Source organism: Pristiophorus japonicus, chromosome 20 (assembly GCF_044704955.1).
Source record: "Pristiophorus japonicus isolate sPriJap1 chromosome 20, sPriJap1.hap1, whole genome shotgun sequence".
Lineage (NCBI taxonomy): Eukaryota > Metazoa > Chordata > Chondrichthyes > Pristiophoridae > Pristiophorus > Pristiophorus japonicus.
In genome coordinates this window covers 75378431-75401470 of record NC_091996.1, presented here as the reverse complement: position 1 = coordinate 75401470, position 23040 = coordinate 75378431, and the positions used below count along the sequence as shown (strand labels likewise).

Genomic DNA, 23040 nt, shown 5'->3' with positions numbered 1-23040 from the left:
CAGGATGAGGGCCACGTTCGGAACATTCTTTCCTCCACTGTCCAGAGATTTGTACATTGTGTCTCTGCGGACACATTCCATTTTGGACCTCCAGACAAAGTGGAAGACGGCCCGGGTGACTGCCGCGGCACAGGAGCGAGAGATGGGCCAGACCTGTGCCACGTGCAGCAACCTCGAGAGCACCTCACTCCTGATGACCAGGTTCTTTCCTGCCATGGAGAGGAAGCGCAGCTTCCACCATCCCAGTTTTTGCTTCACTTTGGAGATACGCTCTTCCCAGTTTTCGGCGCACGCCCCGTTCGCTCCAAACCATATTCCCAACACCTTCAGGTAATCTGGTTTAACGGTGAAGGGAATAAAGGATCGGTCAGTCCAGTTGCCAAAGAACATGGCCTCGCTTTTGCTGCGATTGACCTTTGCTCCCGAGGCCAGTTCAAACTGGTCGCAGATTATGAGCAATCTGCAGACCGACTGCGGATCCGAGCAAAAGACAGCGACATCGTCCATGTACAGGGAGGTCTTGACCTGAGCACCTCCGCTGCCTGGGATCGTCACCCCTCTAATGCATGGAGTCAGGACTCAGTTTGAGAGGCTGTGGACAGGAGGGGAAGGCTGAGTTCAGTAGTTTCAGGATCCAGGGAGAGAGCAAGGAGTGGGTGGGGATTCCAGCACAGTGAGGATGTCGGGGGGGGGTGTAGGAGGGACAAGGGAGGAAAGGTCAGAGGAGCAATTACAGCAACGTCCATAAATAGTGAGAGAGAGAGGTGGGGTCAGAGTGGGCCCGCCCACCCGCCAATGCTCAGCTCACACTGCCCAAGGGAGTGACGGCAGCTCCGGATCAATAGGAAGAACGGGGACGGGATGGTGGACCGAGCCTGCGGTTGGTCCTCCAACCAATCAGAGTGTGAGGATCAGTGAGGTGAGCTGAGCTGAGCATGCGCGGCCAGTGGGCGGCGACAGCGGGTGAGATGGGCGGGGGTGACGCGGGCTTCACACACACCGAGTGCGGCCTAGGCCCCACAGCAAACTCCGCATTATCCGCCTCCCCGCAACTGGCGCCAGGTTACGGCCCAAACTCCGGGACAGTCCGACCGTCAGGGAGCGTCTGTCAATGGGGACTGCTCAGGGAGCGTCTGCCAGTGAGGAGCGCTCGGGGAGCGTTTGCCAGTGGGGACAATGGAGAGTGGTCAGGGAGTGTCTGTAAATGAAGGAAAAATGGGGCCTGGTCAGGAAGCATCTGTAAATGGTGACCGGTCAGGGAGCATCTGTAAATGAGGGAGATATACGGTGATCATTATCCACTCCAGACAATCCAGTGGTTTCTAGTTTTGGTCCGGCCCGAAGCTGAACGATTTTCGGTTAATCTTTGTCGGAGCTGCTCAAAGATCTGAATCTGGGGAAGTGAGGATGAGATCCTGCTAAACGTGAATTGCAAAAGAAAATAGAGCAAGGTCCATCTTCCAGCATCCGCACTATGTGACAATGAAGTTCTTGGCTAATGATGACAAACGATCTCTATCAATTAGTCCACAAGAGACCAATGCACCATTGTATTGCTCTGTATTACATTTTAATGGCAATTACCAGATGTTTCTCCCGGTGTGAGCTTGGGTTGTGGACTGTAAAATCTCCTTGTCTATTGTGGAGAAGGAGGAGGTGTAGATAGAGGTCTCTGGTCTGCAAGGTACTGTCTATGTGACAGTGAGAATGGACATTTATTGTGTTATAGTTCAGTGAGACCCCATCACTTACTGAGTGAGTATGTATAACTATAATTCAAAGTTGCAGCTTGTTGGAACAGACCAGGGGAGAAGGGAGCTCCGAACTAACCCCTGGACTTTCTGTTCTCCACATTTGGGCAACGATGTCACTGTCCGCTCAAAGCTGCTAATAAAGCCATTAAAGATAATTTGTTGTGAGCTGGATTATTTGGTATCAGAAACTGCTATAATATGAGTCAACGAGTGGCACTGACCTACAGTCAGAGTCAGCACTTCGAGGAGAGGAAGAGAGAAAATCTGGAGAGGGGAAAAGAAATAGTGAGAGACTCGGCGATGAATCTCTCACAATGAGCAGAGAGTGGGAGGAGCATGTTGGATGGGAGATTTACAGCTTTGGGGAACAAAAAGGGAAAGAATGTTCCATAGAAAGTACAATTGTCTGTTCTGAATATCTTGTATTTACAGTCATAACTTTTGTAAACTCCTCAGGTTATTAGAAAGGGAGGATTTGCAGACGGGAAGCTCAAACCAAACATCTCATCAATATCTTACACAATCACTTAACTCGTATGTGATTGGCCTCTGGTTAATGAAGGAGAAATGTTTGTCTGTTCTCTCCGTGGAAAAAGATTTCATTCATCATTGAGGCTGGAAAAGCACTGAGACACACACACCTGTGTGTTCCAGTGCACTGACTGTGGAAAGAGCTTTAATCAGTTAGACAGCTTGAAAAAACATCGCACCATTCACTGCGGGGAGAAACCGTACACGTGTTCTGTGTGTGGACGAGGCTTCAACCGATCATCCAACCTGTTGAGACACAAGTACACCCACAGCAGGGAGAAACGGTATAAATGTGGGGACTGTGGGAAGGGAGCCGGTTCCCCATCAGAACTGGAATCTCATCGACGCAGTCACACTGGAGAGGCCATTTACCTGCTCCGTGTGTGGGAAGGGATTAACGACATCATCCAACCTGTTGGGACACCAATGAGTTCATACTGGAGAGAGGCCATTTACCTGCTCTGTATGTGGGAAGGGATTCATGACATCATCCAGTTTGCAGAAACATCAGTGTATTCACACCGGGGAGAGGCCATTCACCTGCTCTGAGTGGGAAGGGATTCACTCTGACATTCACTCTACTGAAACACTAGCGAGTTCACAGCAGCGAGAGGCCATTCACCTGCTCAGTGTGTGGGAAGGGATTCGCTCGTTCATCCAACCTGCGGAAACACCAGCGGCTTCACATATGATTTCAGGGGTTGGATTTCGCTGTTAATCACATCCAACAACAAGAACTTACATTTATATAGTGCCTTTAACATCGGATAATATCCTCGGGCACTGCACAGGAGCGTTATATAACAGAATGTCGCTTCGAGCCATGTAGGGAGTTATTAGGACAGGTGACCAAAAGCTTGGTCAAAGAGGTAGGTTTAAAAGAGCGTCTTAAAGGAGGAAAGTAAGGATTAGGGAAGGAATTCCAGAGCCAGTGGTGGAGAGATTAAGATCAGGGATGCATAAGAGGCTAGAATTGGAGGAGCGCAGATATCTGAGGGTTATGGGGCTGGAGGAGGTTACAGAGGGAATTGAAAACAAAGATGAGAGTTATAGAATTGAGGCATTGCTGGACCAGGAGCCAATGTAGGTCAGCGAGCACAGGGGTGATGGGTGAGCGGGACCTGGTACTAGTTAGGATACGGGCAGCAGAGTTTTGGATGAGCTCCAGTTTAGTGAAGGTGCAGTGTGGGAGGCGGGCCAGGAAAGCGTTGGAATAGTCGAGTCTCGAGGTAACAAGGGCATGGATGGGAGTTTCAGCAACACATGTTCTTTCTGGCAGTTTGGGGTTTGTTTCTGTTGATGTTAATAACATCTATAATGGGGCTGGAGTTTAATATTCTGGATATATGTTAAATAAATCAGCTTTGTTTCAAACACAGCGTGTCAACTACTTGATGTCTTCAAGATGAGAGACTGATTGATGTCCTAGTTACTGATCGTTTGTGCTTTTGCTCCTTTCTAACTCTAGATTGTTTCAGTTCTCTGACCTTGGGTTACTCACATGGACAAGTGCTAGTTCCCCGTACCTCCCAGTGTGCCTCTCCTAGCCTTGGTAACCAGGGAAGGTGTTGGAAACATGCCCGGGATCACTAAACACAAAACCCAGTCAATTAATCACTTTCAGCGACTGGGCAGGCGAGCGGAATAGAGGGATCAGGTGAGCGGAAATTTAAAAAGTCAAAAAGAAAGGAGAAGGCAATAGTGCAGGGTAGCGATCGGGGCAATGATAACCAGAGTGTGACAGGAAGGGACAGATTGTATACACACAAGAGTGCATCAGAAAGTAGGGTCACAGTAGGGAAAAATGGTAAAAAGACAAAATTAAGAGCTCTTTATCTGAATGCACAAAGCATTCATAACTAGATGAGTTGACAGCACAAATAGAAATAAATGGGTATGATCTGATAGCCATTACGGACATGATTGCAAGGTGACCAAGGCTGGGAACTGAATATTCAGGGGTATTTGACATTTCGGAAGGATAGGCAGAAAGAAAAAGGAGGTGGGATAGCTCTGTTAATAAAGGATGGGATCAGTGCGTTAGTGAGAAATGATATTGGCTCAGAGGATCAAGATGTAGAATTAGTTTTGGTAGAGATAAAAAATAATAATAAGGGAAATAAGTCACTGATGGGCGTAGTCTATAGGCTCCCTAACAGTAGCTACACTGTTGGACGGAGTATAAATCAAGAAATAATGGAGGCTTGTAAGAAAGGTACTGCAATAATCATGGGTGATTTTAATCTTCATATTAATTGGACAAAGCAAATTTGCAAAGGTAGCCTTGAAGCTAGAGTGTATCCGGGATAGTTTCTTCGAACAATACGTTGTGGAACCAACCAGTGTGCAGACTATTTTAGATCTGGTAATGTGTAATGAGACTGAATCAATTAATGATCTTATAGTGAAGGATCCTCTTGGGACGAGTGTTCATAGCATGGTAGAATTTCAAATTCAGTTTGAAGGTGAGAAAACTAGTGTCGTGAACTTAAATAAAGGCAATTACAAATGTATGAAGGCAAAGTTGGCTAAAATGGACTGGGAAAATTGATTAAAGGGTAAGATGGTAGATGAACAGCAGCAAACATTTAAGTAGATATTTCATAACTCTCAGCAAAGATATATTCCAGTGAGAAAAAAAGGACTCTGAGAAGCATGAACCATCTGTGGCTAACTAAGGAAGTAAAGGATGGTATCAAATTGAAAATAAAGGCATACAATGTTGTGAAGAACAGTGGCAGGCCAGAGGATTGGTAAATTTTTAGAAACCAGCTAAGGACGCCTAAACAAATAATAGAGAGAAGATGGTTTAAGAGAGTAAACGAGCAAGAAATATAAAAACAGACAGTAAGAGCTTCTACAGGTATATAACAAGGAAGAGAGCAGCTAAAGTAAACATTGGCCCCTTAGAGGATGAGACTGGAGAATCAATAATGGGAAATAGGGAAATGGCAGAGACTTTGAACAAATATTTTGTATAGGTCTTCACGGTAGAAGACACTAAAAGCATTCCAATAATTTTTGATAATCAGGGAGCTATTGGGAAGGTGGGGGCGGGGAACTTAAAACAATCTATATCACAAGAGAAAAAGTACTAGGCAAACTAATGGGACTAAAGTTGGACAAGTTCCCTGGACCTGATGGCTTGCATCCTAGGGTCTTAAAAGAGGTGGCTGCAGAGATAGTGGATGCATTGGTTGTAATCGACCAAAATTCCCTGGATTCTGGAGCGGTCCCAGCGGTTTGGAAAACCGCAAATTTAATGACCCTATTTAAGAAAGATGGGAAACAGAAAGCAGAAAACTATAGACCAGTTAGCCTAACATCTGTCATTGGGAAAATGCTGGAATACATATTAAGGAAGCAGTAGCAGGACATTTAGAAAATCATAACACAGTCAAGCAGAGTCAGCATGATTTTATGAAATGGAAATCATGTTTGACAAATTTGCTGGAGTTCTTTGAGGATGTATTGAGCAGGGTGGATAAGGAGGAACCAGTGGATGTGGTGTATTTGGATTTCCAGAATGTATTCAATAAGATGCCACATAAAAGGTTCCTGCACAAGATAAAAGCTCACTGGGTTGGGGGTAATATATTAGCATGGATAGAGGATTGGCTAACTAACAGGAAACAAGAGAGTTAGGATAAATGGGTCATTTTCATGTTGGCAAACTGTAACAAGTAGGGATGCCGCAGGGATCAGTACTGGGGCCTCAACTATTTACAATCTATATTAATGATTTGGATGAAGGGACCGAGTGTAATATAGCCAAATTTGGTGATGATACAAAGATAGGTGGGAAAGCAAGTTGTGAGGAGGATGCAAAGAATATGCAAAGGGATTATAGATTGGCTAAGTGAGTGGGCAAAAATTTGGCAGATAATGTGGGAAAATGTGAGATTATCCACTTTGGCAGGAAAAAGAAAAAAGCAAATTATTATTTAAATAGAGAGATTACAAAATGCTGAGGTACAGAGGAACCTGGGGGTCCTTGTGCATGAAACACAAAGTTAGTATGCAGGTACAGCAGGTAATTAGGAAGGCAAATGGAATGTTGGCCTTTATTGCAAGGGGGATAGAGTGTAAAAGCAGAGAAGTCCTGCTACAACTGTATAGGGTATTGGTGAGGCCACACCTGGAATACTGCGTGCAGTTTTGGTCTCCGTATTTAAGGAGGGATATATTTAGGTTGATTGCTGAGATGAAGAGGTTGTCTTATGAAGAAAGGTTAGGCCTATACTCATTGGAGTTCATAAGAATGAGAGGGGATCTTATTGAAACATACAAGATTCTGAGGGGGCTTGACAGGGTAGATGCAGAGAGGATGTTTCCCCTCGTGGGAAATCTAGACCTAGGGGGCATAAGGGGTCGCCCATTTAAAATAAGGGGTCGCCCATTTAAAATGGAAATGAGGAATTTCTTCTCAGAGGATTGTGAATCTTTGGAATTCTCTGCCCCAGAGAGCTGTGGAGGCTAGGTCATTGAATATATTTAGGGTAAAGATAGACAGATTTTTAAGCGATAAGGGAGTCAAAGGTTATGAGGAGCAGGCAGGGAAGTGGAGTTGAGGCCAGGATCAGATCAGCCATGATCTTATTGAATGGCGGAGCAGACTCGAGGGGCCGAATGGCCGATTCCTGCACCTATTTTCTATGTTTCTATGTACTTGGGAGCCTGGGCTTTATAAATAGAGGCATTGAGTACAAAAGCCAGGAGGTTATGCTAAACCTATATAAAACACTAGTTCGGCCTCAGCTGGAATATTGTTTGCAATTCTGGGCACCACACTTTACGAAGGATGTGAAGGCTTTGGAGAGAGTACAGAACAGATTTACTATGATGGTTCCAGGAATGAGGGACTTCGGTTACGTGGGGAGACTGGAGAAGCTGGGGTTGTTCTCCTTACAGCAGAGATGGTTAAGAGGAGATTTGATCGAGTTGTTCAAAATCAGGATCGGTTTTGATGGAGTTAGTTTCCACATGTACACTGATGACCCCCAGCTCCACCTCTCCACCACTTCTCTCGACCCCTGCTTGTAATCTAAATTGTTAGATTGCTGATCTGACATCCAGTACTGATGAGCAGAAATTTTCTCCAATTAAATATCGTGAAGACCGAAGCTATTATCTTTGGTCCCCGCCACAAACTGCATTCCCGAGCCACTGACTCCATCCCTCTCCCTAGCATCAAACTGAGGGTGAACAAGACTGTTTGAAACCTAGGTGTCATATTTGACCCTGAAATGAGTTTCCAGCCACATATTGGCAGCATAACTAAAACCACCTTTTTCTACCTCCGTAACATTGCCCTCCTTCGCCCCTTCCTCAGCTCTTCTTCTGCTGAAACCCTTATTCATGCTTTTGTTTCCTCTAGACTTGACTGCTCCAACTCACTCCTGGCCAGCCTTCCACATTCTACACTATGTAAACTTCAGGTCATCCAAAAACTCAGCAGCCCGAGCCCGCACCAAGTCACGATCACCCATCACCCTTGTGCTTTCTGACCTACATTTGGCTCCCAGTTAAACAACGCCTCGATTTCAAAATTCTCATCTTTGTTTACTCCATGGTCTTGCCCCTCCCTATCTCTATAATCGTTTTCAACCTCACAACTCCACAAGATGTCTGCGCTCCTCAAATTCTGGCCTCTTGAACATCCCTCATTATAACTGCTCAACCATCAGTGGCCATGCCTTCAGATGTTTGGGCCCCAAGCTCTGGAATTCCCTCCCTAAACCTCTCCACCTATCTATCCTCCTTTTAAGGCGCTCCTTAAAACCTACCTCTTTAAAGAAGTTTTTGGTTATCTGCCCTAATTTCTTCTTTTGTAGCTCGGTGTCAAATTTATCTGCTTTGTCTTGTAACACTGCTGTGAAGTGCCTTGGGATGTTTTGCTATGTTAAAGGTGCTATATAAATAAAAATTATCAGTAGTAAATAAGGAGAAATTGTTTTGAGTGGCAGAAGGGTCGGTCACTAGAGAAACAGATTAATGAATCAGGGGCGACTTGAGGAAACACAGTGAGTTGTTGTGATCTGGAATGCACTGCCTGAAATTGTGGTGGAAGCAGATTGAAGAGTAACATTCGAAAGAGAATTGGATAAACACTGGAAGGGAAAGCATTTACAGGGCTATGGGGAAAGAGCAGGGCAGTGGGATTAAATGGATCGCTCTTTCAAACCCCCGGGACAAGTACAGTGGACCAATGGCCTCCTCTTGTTCTGTATCATTTTATGAAATGGTGACTGGTCAGGGAGCGTCTGTAAAGGCGCCGTTCTAGTAAATCTCTTCTGCACCCTCAGGCCTTGGCATCCTTGCTAAAATGTAGTGCCCAGAATTGTACACAATACACCAGCTGCGGACAATGTGACCCGCCCAACGGAACTGGTCGAGTGTGGTCAGTGCTTCGATGCTGGGGATGTTGCCCTGATCGAGAACACTGACATTGGTGCATCTGTCCTCCCAGGATTTGTAGGATCTTGCGGAGACATCGTTGGTGGTATTTCTCCAGCGATTTGAGATGTCTACTGTATATGGTCCACATCTCTGAGCCATACAGGAGGGTGGGTATCACTACAGCCCTATAGACCATAAGCTTGGTGCCAGATTTGAGGGTCTGATCTTTGAACCCTTTCTTCCTCAGGTTACCAAAGGCTGTGCTGGCGCACTGGAGGCGGTGTTGGAAGTTGTCCTCGATGCCTGCCCTTGCTAATAGTAGGCGCCCAAGGTATGGAAAGTAGTCCATGTTGTTCAAGGCTGCGCCATGGATTTTGATGACCGTGGGGGCAGGACTGTGTGTCGAGGTCAGGTTGGTGGAGGACCTTTGTCTTACGGATGTTTAGTGTAAGGCCCATGCTTTCGTACGCCTCGGTGAAGATGTTGATCATGTCTTGGAGTTCAGCCTCTGAATGTGCGCAGATGCAAGCATCGTCTGCGTACTGCAGTTCAACGACAGACGATGGGACGGTCGTAGATCTAGCCTGGAGGCAACAAAGCTTGAGCAGGTTACCACTGGTTTTATAGTTTAGTTCCACTCCATCAGGGAGCTTATTGAGTGTGACATGGAGCATTGTAGTGAGGAAGATCGAGAAGAGGGTTGGCGTGATGACGCAGCCCTGCTTGACCCAGGTCCAGATGTGGATTAGGTCTGTGGTGCATCCGTTGGTCAGGATAACAGCTTGCATCAAGGAGCAGGCGGAGGATGGTGACAAACTTTTGGGGGCAGCTGAAACCGAGGAGGACGCTCCATAATCCCTTGTGGTTAACTGTCAAAGACCTTTGTGAGGTCAAAGAAGGCCATGTACAAGGGTTGGTGCTGTTCCCTGCATTTCTCTTGCAGCTGTCGCACTGTGAAACATAGAAACATAGAAAATAGGTGCAGGAGTAGGCCATTCGGCCCTTCGAGTCTGCACCACCATTCAATATGATCATGGCTGAACATGCAACTTCAGTACCCCATTCCTGCTTTCTCTCCGTACTCCTTGATCCCTTTAGCCATAAGGGCCACATCTAACTCCCTTTTGAATATGTCTAACGAACTGGCCTCAACAGCTTTCTGTGGTAGAGAATTCCACAGGTTCACAATTATCTGAGTGAAGAAGTTTCTCATCATCTCGGTCTTAAATGGCTTACCCCTTATCCTTAGACTGTGATCCCTGGTTCTGGAGTTCCCCAACAACGGGAACATTCTTCCTGCATCTAACCTGTCCAATCCCATCAGAATGTTATGTTTCTATGAGATCCCCTCTTATTATTCTAAATTCCAGTGAATATAAGCTTAGTCGATCCAGTCTTTCTTCATATGTCAGACCTGCCATCCCGGGAATCAGTCTGGTGAACCTTCGCTGCACTCCCTCAATAGCAAGAATGTCCTTCCTCAGATTAGGAGACCAAAACTCTACACAATATTCAAGGTGTGGCCTCATCTAGGCCCTGTACAACTGCAGTAAGACCTCCCTGCTCCAATACTCAAATCCCCCAGCTATGAAGGCTAACGTGCCATTTGCCGCCTTCACCGCCTGCTGTACCTGTATGCCAACTTTCAATGACTGATGTACCATGACACCCAGGTCTCATTGCACCTCCCCTTTTCCTAATCTGCCGCCATTCAGATAATATTCTGCCTTTGTGTTTTTGCCCCCAAAGTGGATAACCTCACATTTATCCACATTATCATGCATCTGCCCACTCACCTAACTTGTCCAAGTCACCCTGCTGCCTTTTAGCATCCTCCTCACAGCTCACACCGCCACCCAGTTTAGTGTCATCTGCAAACTTGGAGATATTACACTCAATTCCTTCATCTAAATCATTAATGTATATTGTAAAGAGCTGGGGTCCCAGCACTGAGCCCTGCTGCACCCCACTAGTCACTGCCTGCCATTCTGAAAAGGACCCATTTATCCCAACTCTCTGCTTCCTGTCTGCCAACCAGTTCTCTGTCCACGTCAGTACATTACCCCCAATACCATGTGCTTTGAATTTGCACACCAGTCTCTTGTGTGGGATCTTGTCAAAAGTCTTTTGAAAGTCCAAATACACCACATCCACTGGTTCTCCCTTGTCCACTCTACTAGTTACATCCTCAAAAAATTCTAGAAGATTTGTCAAGCATCATTTCCCTTTCATAAATCCGTGCTGACTTGGACCGATCCTGTCACTGCTTTCCAAATGCACTTCTATTACATCTTTAATAATTGATTCCTACATTTTCCCCAGTACCGATGTTAGGCTACCTGCCTATAATTCCCTGTTTTCTCTCTCCCTCCTTTTTTTTCAAAAGTGGGGTTACATTAGCTACCCTCCAATCCATAGGAACTGATCATGCCCGTTGCACACCGTAGCAGACGGAATCCGCACTGTGACATTTACTGACACACCAGCACTGTCACACCAGAGAGAGATCGGTTAGATACTTTACGTTTTCCCACCTTTTAACAGTCCAGCGTTATAAGGTGAAAGTATTTGAGACACAATCGGCGCATTGTTACTGAAGAGAGGCTGGTTAAATGTGTGTGTGGGCAGAAAGTCAGTCGTTCACCCGCTTGCTGAGACACCAGCGAGTTGACCGTCACTGCAGGGGTTGGATTCCGTTGTTTATCACACCCCTGCCTGAGCCATGACGGGAGCCCATGAATTTGGGTTTCTGTATAATTTTCGCTTTGATTGACCCTCCGATCTCAATCCTATCTCAGATCATTTTCTCTTGGCGAACGTGCTCTTTCAATGGCGAGGCTTTTACCCAACATACAATGCGTGAGGGAAGGTGCCCCATCCAGATTGTAGGAGCCTAGTGCGCAGGCACAGCTCCGCGCTGCGGACTGAGGTGGAGAGCGGCGGCTGGAGCAGGTGAGCCCGAGGATTGGGGACTAGGGGGGCCCGGGGACCGGAGGGAGCGCCGGACTGGGGGAAGCAATGGGCCCGGGACTGGGGAAGCACTGGGCCGGGGGAGGCCCGGGGAGCGGGGGCGCACTGGGCCCGGTGACTTGGGAGCACTGGGCCTAGGGACTGGGAGAGCACTGGGGACGGGGGCAGCACTAGGCCCGGTGATTGGGGACTGGGGGAGCACTGGGCCCGGTGACTGGGGGATAACTGGGCCCGGGGACTGGGGGATCACTGGGCCCGGGGACTGGGTGATCACTGGGCCCGGTGACTGGGGATTGGGGGAACATTGGGCCCGGTGACTGAGGATTGGGGAAGCACAAGGCCTGGGGACCGGGGAATGGTGGAGCACGGGGAGTGGGGGAGCACGTGGCCCGGGGTGCGGAGGAGCACAGGAGCGGGGAATCTCCGGGGTCGCACCGGGCCCGGGAATGTTGGGGAGCACTGGGACTGGGGGAGTGGCGAGCACGGGGCCCGGGGAGTGGGGAAGCACTGGGCCCGGGGTCTGGGGGGGCACTGGGCCCGGGGTCTGGGGGGGCACTGGGCCCGGGGTCTGGGGGGGCACTGGGCCCGGGGTCTGGTGCCCAGGATCTGGGGGGGCACTGGGCCCGGGGAGTGGGGGAGCACTGCGCCCGGTGACTGGGGGTGCTCGGGGACTGGGGAGCACTGGGCCTGGTGACTGAGGATTGGGGGAGCATTGGGCCCGGGGACCGGGGAATGGTGGAGCGGGGGAGCACGGGGCCCGGGGACTAGTGGAGCTCTGGGCCCGGTGATTGGGGACTGGGGGATCACTGGGCCCGGGGACTGGGGGATCACTGGGCCCGGGGACTGGGGGATCACTGGGCCCGGGGACTGGGGGATCACTCGCCCGGTGACTGGGGGATCACTGGGCCCGGGGACTGGGGGATCACTTAGCCCGGTGACTGGGGAGTGGGGGAGCACCGCGCCCGGGGAGTGGGGGAGCACCGGGGAGCGGGGGAGCATCGGGGCCGGGGGAGCACCGGGGCCCGGGGAGCATGGGGCCTGGCGAGCGGGGGAACACTGGGCCCGGGGAATCTGGACTGGGGAAGCACTGGGCCGGGGGACCCAGTGCTCCCCCACTCCCCGGGCCCAGTGCTCCCCCACTCCCCGGGCCCAGAGCTGCCCCAGTCCCAGTGACTTGGGGTCTGGGGGAGCACTGAGCTCGGTGACTGGGGACTGGGGGAGGCCTGGGGAGCACTGGGCCCGGGGACTAGTGGAGCTCTCGGCCCGGTGACTGGGGACTGTGTGGGCACTGGGCCCGGTGATTGGGGACTGGGGGAGCTTGGGGACTGGGGGAGCACTGGGCCCGGTGATTGGGGACTGGGGGAGGCCCGGGGACTGGGGCAGCTCTGGGCCCGGGGACTAGTGGAGCTCTGGGCCCGGGGACTAGTGGAGCTCTGGGCCCGGGGACTAGTGGAGCTCTGGGCCCGGGGACTGGGGGATCACTAGGCCCGCGGACTGGGGATTGGGGGAACATTGGGCCCGGTGACTGAGGATTGGGAAAGCACAGGGCCTGGGGACCGGGTAATGGTGGAGCACGGGGAGTGGGGGAGCACGTGGCCCGGGGTGCGGAGGAGCACAGGGCCCGGGGAGCGGGGGATCTCCGGGAACGCACCGGGCCCGGGAATGTTGGGGAGCACTGGGACTGGGGTCTGGGGGGGGGCACTGGGCCCAGGGTCTGGTGTCCAGGGTCTGGGGGGGCACTGGGCCCGGGGAGTGGGGGAGCTCTGGGCCCGGGGAGTGGGGGAGCACTGGGCCCGGTGATTGGGGACTGGGGGAGCTCTGGGCCCGGGGACTGGGGAGCACTGGGCCCGGTGACTGAGGATTGGGGGAGCATTGGGCCCGGTGACTGGGGGATCACTAGGCCCGGTGACTGGGGGATCACTGGGCCCGGGGACTGGGGGATCACTAGGCCCGGTGACTGGGGAGTGGGGGAGCACCGGGGAGTGGGGGAGCACCGGGGCCCGGGGAGTGGGGGAGCACCGGGGCCCGGTGAGTGGGGGAGCACCGGGGACCGGGGAGTGGTGTAGCACCGGGGCCCGCTGTAGCACCAGGGAGCCTGCACAGGGGACCAGGGAAGCACCGGGGCTTGTGGGAGGCCCGGGGGAGCAGTGGGGACTCGGGGGTGGGGAGAGGACTTGGGCCCGGGGGCGGGGAGGGGAGAGCACTTGGGAGTTGGAGGGGGAGAGAAGGGTGGAGGTTGGGGAGAGAGAGACTGGGGAGACAAACAGAGAGAGAGAGACTGGAGTGGGTGGGGAGGGAGGGAGTGTGGGGAAGTGGGAGCGTATCGATGGCTGGAGAGGGAACTCAATGAAGACGGATCACATTAGACCCACACCCGATTTCTCGGAAAGCTTGGTGTGTGTGTGTGACGAGGGACATGATTGGAGTGGATGAAATCCGGAAGTCACAACACTGTCACTATTCACTTCACACCCAATAAACGTGTTAACAATCCGTGACCCCCACACAATGTCCCATCTATGGGGGCGCAGGGAGAGGAAGTGTAATGTCAGGAACGTGGGCTGGGGATGGGGCAGGAACGTGGGCTGGGGAATGGGCAGGGACGTGGACTGGGGATGGGGCAGGAACGTGGGCTGGGGAATGGGCAGGCATGTGGACTGGGGATGGGGCAGGAACGTGGGCTAGGATGGGGGAGCTCGATCCAGTCTGGAGTCAGCAGTCAGAATGGCTTGAATTACTCTTTGCAAAGTTGCTGTGAACTTGGGCTGGGCGGTTCTTGCATATTCCAGAGAGACTGCTGGGTGTGTCGTACCCTCCAAGGGGACCAATCAGCAATCAGATCATGTTATCACGGAGACCCAATCAGAACATTCTTCTAGTGCAAGTAACCACGTACTCCGTTTAACCACCGCTATCGTGGTAAAGCTTCACTGTGCGACCATCTTGGTGCAGGAACAACGAATGGGCAGGGCTTCAGGGGACCTGTACCCAACCGGATCCAAGTGCCCGGGAGTGAAGCCCTTTGGCTGTTTGGGGGTCTCGTGTGTGTCCAGCTGCAGGTTTGACCGTCAGTGACTGGCCCGGGTTACCCAGGGGTTTATAGTCACAGCAGGGCACATGCACGGCCCCCTTGGATGGGGCCCAGGAGAAAGTGTTCTCAATTTCTATCCTGGACTCACAGTGATGGCTTTTGTAAACTGAGAGGTTGCAGCTATCGGCAAAGATTGAACAAGTTGGGCTTTTTTTCTTCAGAAAAAGGAAGACTTAGAGGTGCCCTGATAGAGGTCTTTAAAATTATAAATGGGTTTGTCAGGGTAGGTGTGGAGAGAATTGTTACCACTTGTGGGAGAAATTCAAACTTGGGCCATGCATACAAGGTAGTTACGAATCAATACAATTGGAGAAATATGGAGATATATGGAGAAATTTGGGATGTGGAATGCTCTCCCGCAGGAAGTGGTTCAGGCAAAAATAGCTTTGCTGCCTTCAAAAGTAAATGAGGTGAGTACTTGGGAATAGAAAGAAAGGCTGAGGTGAGGCAGAGGAATGGGAGGACACGTGTGTGAAGTACGAACTCCTGCACAGACTAGTTGGGCTGAATGGCCTGTTTCTGTGCAGTATATTCTATTATAACTCCTTTTTACAGGGTATTAGAAGGGGAGGATTTACAGACGGGAAGCTCAAACAAAACATCACAACAAGATCTGACCGAGTCAGTCGATTCTTCGGACCTGAATATCAGCGGCCTTTGAATGTGGAAGGAGAAATGTTTGCCAGTTCTGTCTGTGGGAAAATAATTCAAACATCAGTGTGACTGGAAAAGCCCCAAGACGCACACACCCGAGTGAGAGTGTTCCAGTGCACTGACTGTGGAAAGAGCTTTAACCTGTTACACAGCCTGAAAAAACATTGCACCATTCACTGCGGGGAGAAACCGTACACGTGTTGTGTGTGTGTGGGTGAGGCTTCAACTGATCGTCCAACCTGGAGACACACAAGGACATCTGCACCATGGAGAAACCGTGGAAATGTGGAGACTGTGGGAAGGGATTCAATTACCCGTCTAAGCTGGAAACTCATCGACGCAGTCACACCGGGGAGAGACCGTTCACCTGCTCCGTGTGTGGGAAGGGATTCACTTTGTCATCCAACCTCCAGATACACCAGCGAGTTCACACCGGGGAGAGGCCATTCACCTGCACTGAATGTGGAAAGGGATTCACTACTTTATCCAACCTGCTGAAACACCAGGGTATTCACACCGATAAGAGACCTTTTCAATGTTCTAACTGTGAGAAGAGCTTTAAAAGCAGAAACGAACTACTGACACACCAACGTATTCACACTGGGGAGAGGCCATTCACCTGCTCCATGTGTGGGAAGGGATTCACTCAGTTATCCCACCTTCAGAGACACCAGCGAGTTCACACTGGGGAGAGGCCGTTCACCTGCTCTATGTGTGGAAAGGGATTCGCTAATTCATCCGAGCTTCTGAGACACCAGCTGGTTCACACTGGGGAGAGGCCGTTCACCTGCTCCGTGTGTGGGAAGGGATACACTCGATCATTCACCCTGCTGAAACACCAGCGAGTTCACATGTGACTGCAGGGATTGGATTCTGGGGTTGGATTCTGCTGTTAATCACATCCAGGACATGAACCATGTTCATTCTGTCAGGTATAGGAACAGGAGGAGGCTATATAACCCCACGAGTCTGTTCCACCATTCAATGAGATCATGGCTGATCTGTGAGCTAACAACATTACCCCATATCCATTATTACTTTTTCACCCGGCCCTGAGAGGACACAGGCTTTAACAACACTGAGTACAGCCCCAGGCCCGAATCTAAAACAGTGAATATTCAGGAGGAAGAGAGGAACCAGTGAGTGTGGAACTGAACCCAGCCAGAGTCAGCACCTTCAGGGGAGGGAGAGGGAGGGGAACCAGTGAGTGTAGAACTGAACCCAGCCAGAGTCAGCACCTTCAGGGGAGGAAGAGGGAGGGGAACCATGCAGAGGGAGCTTTACTCTCTATCTCGTCCCGTGCTGTACCTGCCCTGGGAGTGCTTGATGGGACAGTGTAGAGGAAGCTTTACTCAGTGTCTAAACCGTGCTGTACCTATAGCCTGATTGGGTCCTATACAAGTTTAACATAACCTCATAGAAACATATAAAATTCTGACAGGATTGGACAGGTTAGATGCAGGAAGAATGTTCCCGATGTTGGGGAAGTTCAGAACCAGGGGCACAGTCTAAAGATAAGGGGTAAGCCATTTAGGATGGAGATGAGGAGAAACTTCTTCACTCAGAGAATTGTGAACCTGTGGAATTCTCTACCACAAAGTTGTTGAGGCCAGTTCGTTAGATATATTCAAAAGGGAGTTGTATGTGGCCCTTACAGCTAAAAGGATCAGTGGGTATGGAGAGAAGGCAGGAGTGGGGTACTGAAGTTGCATGATCATATTGAATGGTGGTGCAGGCTCGAAGGGCTGAATGGCTTGCTCCTGCACCTATTTTCTATGTTTATGTTTCACTACTTTTGAATTCTAAACACCTAGAAATAAATCCAATGCTTTATTAACATGTTTAATTGCTTTGCTGACCTGCGATGCTGCTTTCAAATGATTTGTTCACCTGTATCCCCAGATCCCTTTGCTCTTTTATCCCTTTCAGTTTCTTATTTTCTAAGCTGTAGGTTATATTTCTGTTTTTCCAACCAAAGTGCATCACCTCACATTTATCTATGTTACAGTTCATTTACCACTTAACTGCCTAGTCTGCAAGTTTTTAATATCTTCTTGTATTATGTTGCATTATTTCTCAGTGTTAACTATATGCTCTAGTTTAGTATAATCTGCAAATTGAGTTAGTTATTCCCAAGTCCAAATCATTAATACAAGGGAAAATGCTAAAATCTATTGTTAGGAACGTGGTAACAGGGCACTTGGAAAATCATAATATGATTGGGCAGAGTCAACACGGATTTAGGAAAGGGAAATCGTGTTCGACAAATCCGAGTTTTTTTAGGTTGTAACTAGCAGGGTAGATAAGGGGGAACCAGTGGATATAGTGTATTTGGATTTTCAAGAAGAATTTGATAAGGTGCCACACAAGAGGTTATTACATAAAATTCAAGCTCATGGGTTTGGGGGTAATATATTAGAATGGATTGAGGATTAGTTAACACAGAAAACAGAGCAGGAATAAATGAGTCATTTTTAGGTTGGCAGGCTGTAACTAGTGAGGTACCGCAAGGACCAGTGCTTGTGCCTCAGCTTTTTACAATCCATATCAATGACTTGGATGAGGGGAGTGAGTATAATATATACAAGTTTGCTGACGATACAATGTTAGGTTGGAAAATACGCTGTGAGGAGGACAAAAGAGCCTGCAAACGGTTAAGTGAGTGGGCAAGAACATGGCAGATGGAATATAACGAGAAGTGTGAAGTTATCCACTTTGGTCAGAAAAATAAAAATCAGAATATGTTTTAAATGGCAGGCAGTTTATTTGGGGGTTAAAATCGCCCATGATTATTATTCTATGCCTGCTACTCACCTCATAGATTTGCCTACATATTTCTTCCTCCAATTCCCTTCCATTATTTGGTGGTCTATAGTATATCATCATCATCATAGGCAGTCCCTTGAAATCGAGGAAGACTTGCTTCCACTCAAAGTGAGTTCTCAGGTGGCTGTACAGTCCAATACAGGAATTACAGTCTCTGTCACAGGTGAGACAGATAATCGTTAAAGGAAAGGGAGGGTGGGACAGGTTTGCCGCACGCTCCTTCCGGTGCCTGTGCTTGATTTCTGCATGCTCTCGGCGACGAGACTCGAGGTGCTCAGTGCCCTCCCGGATGCACTTCCTCCACTTAGGGTGGTCTTGGGCCAGGGACTCCCAGGTGTCAGTGGGGACGTTGCACTTGATCAGGGAGGCATTGAGGGTGTCCTTGTAACGTTTTCTCTGCCCACCTTTGGCTCGTTTGCCGTGAAAGAGTTCCGAGTAGAGCACTTGCTTTGGGAGTCTCGTGTCACTATTAGAGTGATGGATCCCTTCTTATCTTTTACCTCAATCTGTATAGATTCTGCAACTACCTTACTGCTGGTTACATCCTTTATTTCTAACACCATTATGTTACCTTTCACAAGTACAGCTACTCCACCTCCCCTCCTTCCTTCCCTTTCCTTCCTAAATGTGCAATATCGGCATTATTTAGTTGCCAATCCTCTTCTCCATGTAGCCATGTTTCAGTCATCCTATATCCGGATCCTCTCGACAAATTATTGCCCTCAGTTCATCCATTTTGTTTTGTGCATTGCTGTACAACACTTTAAATTGTTTTATTTATTATTCCTCTTTTTGTATTTAGTAGTTAGTTTACCTTTATGCTCTTTGACTTCATCTGATTTCTGGTCATTCATGTTATCCTTATTCCTTCCTGTAGTTTGTTCTTTACTCTCTTTTCCTGATTCTTTTGTAAGGTTTCTTTCATTTCTAGCAGTTGTCCCCCCCCCCCCCCCCCCATGTTAATCTTATTTACAGCCCGACTTATCCTTTCCGAGGATGTTGGTCTGAGCCCGGTTTGGGTCCCAGTGGTGCAGCTCCCTCCTGTTCCAGTACTGGTGCCAGTGTCCCACGAAATGGAACCCTTCTTTCCCACACCACTCCTTTAACCATGTGTTGACTTTCCTAATCTGTTTGTCCCAATGCCAATTTGTGCGTGGTTCGAGTAATAACGCTGAGATTATTATCCGTGAGGTCCTAACCTAGGAGTTAGCTCCTAACTCCTGAAACTCCCTTAGCAGGACCTCTTCCCTAACCATTCCTAGGTTTAGTTCCGACATGGAGCACAATAGCTAGAGCCTTCCCCCTCCCTTTCCAGATTATTTTACAGTCATTTCGAAATGTCCCTTACCCTGGCACTGGGGGGCAACACACCTTTTGGGACTCTCGATCCTGAATGCAAATGAATACTATCTATCCTCCTAATGATAGAATCCCCTATAACTACAATCCTTCCACTCCACCTCCTTCCCTTGGACTCCTCCCGTTTCATGGTGTCTTTGGCAGCATTCCGGCTGTCCTGCCCCTGATCCTCACAGGTATCGAGAACTTTATACCTATTGGACAGGAGCAGAGTCTGTTGCACCTCCTTCACTACCTCTCCTATGTTTCCCATACCTGTTTGACTGACAGTCACACTCTCCCCTTCCTGCACCTGTGCTTTCTTCTGGTGTGTGACTATACTCGAGTAAATTATACAGTAATTCCTGCACCTCCCTTTTATGTTGGAATGTCTCTAGCTCGAATTTCAGCTCACCGACTCTGAGCTGGGATGTCATGAGACAGAGACATTTGCTGCAGATGAGGCAGTGTGGGACAGTCTCATTCACAAACTCCCAGATACTACAATCCCGACACATAAGAACATAAGAAATAGGAGCAGGATTAGGCCGTATGGCCCCTCGAGCCTGCTCCACCATTCAATACGATCATGTCTGATCTGATCTTGGCCTCAACTCCACTTTCCTGCCTGTTCCCCATATCCCTTGACTTTTCTATAGTTCAAAAATCTGTCTATTTAAGCCTTGAATATATTCAATGACCCAGCCTCCACAACTCTCTGAGGCAGAGAATTCCAAAGATTCATGACCCGCTTGAGAGAAGAAATTCCTCCTCATCTCTTTCTTAAATGGGCAACCCCTTATTCTGAAACTGTGCCCCCTAGTTCTAGATTCCCGCACGAGGGGTAACATCCTCTCTGCATCTCCCCTGTCCAGCCCCCTCAGAATCTGATATGTTTCAATAAGATCACCTCTCATTCTTCTAAACTCCAATGATTATAGGCTCAACCTTTTCTTCATAAGATAACCCTTCATCTCAGGAATCAACCTAGTGAACCTTCTCTGAACTGCTTCCAATGCAAGTATATCCCTCCTTAAATAAGGAGACCAAAGCTGTACGCAGTACTCCAGGTGTGGCCTCACCAATACAGTTGTAGCAGGACTTCTCTGCTTGGGATGGCTGGACTGATATATGAGGAGAGACTGGATTGACTGGGCCTGTATTCACTGGAATTTAGAAGGATAAGAGGGGATCTCATAGAAACACACAAGATTCTGATGGGACTGAACAGGTTAGATGCAGGAAGAATGTTCCCGATGTTGGGGAAGTCCAGAACCAGGGGACACAGTCTTAGGGTAAGGTAGGCCATTTAGGATTGAGATGAGGAGAAACTTCTTCACTCAAAGAGTTGTTAACCTGTGGAATTTTCTACCGCAGAGAGTTGTTGCGGCCAGTTCATTGGATATATTCAAGAGGGAGTTAGATATGGCCCTTACAGCTAAAGGGATCAAGGGGTTTGGAGAGAAAGCAGGAAAGGGGTACTGAGGGAATGATCAGCCATGATCTTATCGAATGGTGGTGCAGGCTCGAAGGGGCGAATGGCCTACTCCTGCACCTATTTTCTATGTTTATACTCTATCCCCCTTGCAATAAAGGCCTACATTCCATTTGCCTTCCTGATTACTTGCAGTACCTGCACACTAACTTTTTGTGTTTCATGTACAAGTACCCCCAGGTCCCTCTGTACCACAGCATTCTGTGATCCCGCTCCCTGTAAATAATTTGCTTTTCTATTCTTCCTACCAAAGTGGATAACCTCACATTCTCCCACATTATTCTCCATCTGCCACTCACTGAGCCTGTCTATATCCCTTTTCAGACTCTGTGTCCTCCTCACTATTTGCTTTCCCTCCCATCTTTGTATCATCAGTAAACTTGGCTACATTACACTCGGTCCCTTCATCCAAGTCATTAATATAGATTGTAAATAGTTGAGGCCCCAGCACTGATCCCTGCGGCATCCCCCTAGTCACTGTTTGCCAACCGGAAAATGACCGATTTATCCCTACTCTCTGTTTTCTGTTCGTTAGCCAATCCTCTGTCCATGCTAATATATTACTCCCAACTCTGAGCTTTTATCTTGTGTAGTAACCTTTTATGTGGCACCTTATTGAATGCCTTTTTGAAATCCAAACAGACTACATTTACTGGTTCCCCCTTATCCACCCTGCTTGTTACATCCTCAAAGAATTCTAACAAATTTGTCAAACATGTTTTTCATTTCATAAAACCATGCTAACTCTGCTTGACTGTATTATGATTTTCTAAATGTCCTGCTACTACTTCCTTAATAATGGATTCCAGCATTTTCGCAATGACTAATGTCAGGCTAACTGGTCTATAGTTTCCTGCTTTCTGTCTCCCTCCTTTTTTAAATACGGACGTTACATCTGTAGTTTTTCAATCTGCTGGCGCCTTTCCAGAATCGAGGGAATTTTGGTAGATCGGAACCAATGCATCCAGTATCTCTGCAGCCACTTTTAAGACCCTAGGATGCAGGATATTAGGTCCAGGGAACTTGTCAGCCCTTAGTCATAGAAACATAGAAATTTACAACGCAGAAGGGGGCCATTTCGGCCCATCGTGTCCACGCCAGCCGACAAAGAACCGCACGGCCTTTGGTCAACATAGGTTACATATAAACCTATGAACAATGATGGAAAAGCAAAGAGCACCCAGCCCAACCAGTCCGCCTCACACAACTGCGACACCCCTTATACTGAAACATTTTACACTCCTCCCCAACTGGAGCCATGTGATTTTCTGGGAGAGGCAAAAAACAGATTAAAAATTCAGGCCAATTTAGGGAGAAAAAATCTTTGAAAATTCCTCTCTGACCCATCCTGGCGATCGAAACTAATCCAGGAGATCACACCCTGGTCGTATTCGATTCCCTGCAGTACTTACCATTATATCTGCGCCGTCCAACAAAAGGTCATCCAGTCTAATCCCAATTACCAGCTCTAGGTCCACAACCCTGCAGATTAAGTGCCCATCCAACCATCTCTTAAAAGTGGTGAGGGTTTAGTTTAGTACTAGTCCCATTAGTTTGCATCGTACTTTTTCTCCAGTGATAGCGATTGTTTTAATTTCCTCCCCCCCCCCCTCCCCCCCCCTTTTGCCCGCTGATTTTGTATTATTATTGGGATGCTTTTTGTGTCTTCTATTGTGAAAACAGATGCATTTCTTGTTTCCCATGATTAATTCCCCAATCTCATCCTCTAAGGGATCTAACATTTACTTTCGGCACTAATACAATAGCAAAATACTGCGGATGTTGGAATCTGAAATAAAATTTTCTGACGAAGTGTCACAGACCTGAAACGTTAACTCTCTTTCTCTCCAGATGCTGCCTGACCCGCTGAGATTTCCAGCATTTTCTGTTTTTATTTACTTTAGACACACACACAGCCTGGTCTTTATTAATGAATGAATGAATTTAATTTTTTGTTATCTGCAGTTTATTTCTTGAACTGT

The 23040-nt window shown here is 48.5% G+C and overlaps 1 pseudogene; it reads left to right on the top strand.

Annotated features, from left to right (window-relative positions):
• LOC139232775 (zinc finger protein 229-like) overlaps positions 1-23040 on the top strand; it is a 103395-nt pseudogene that overhangs the window by 79670 nt on the left and 685 nt on the right.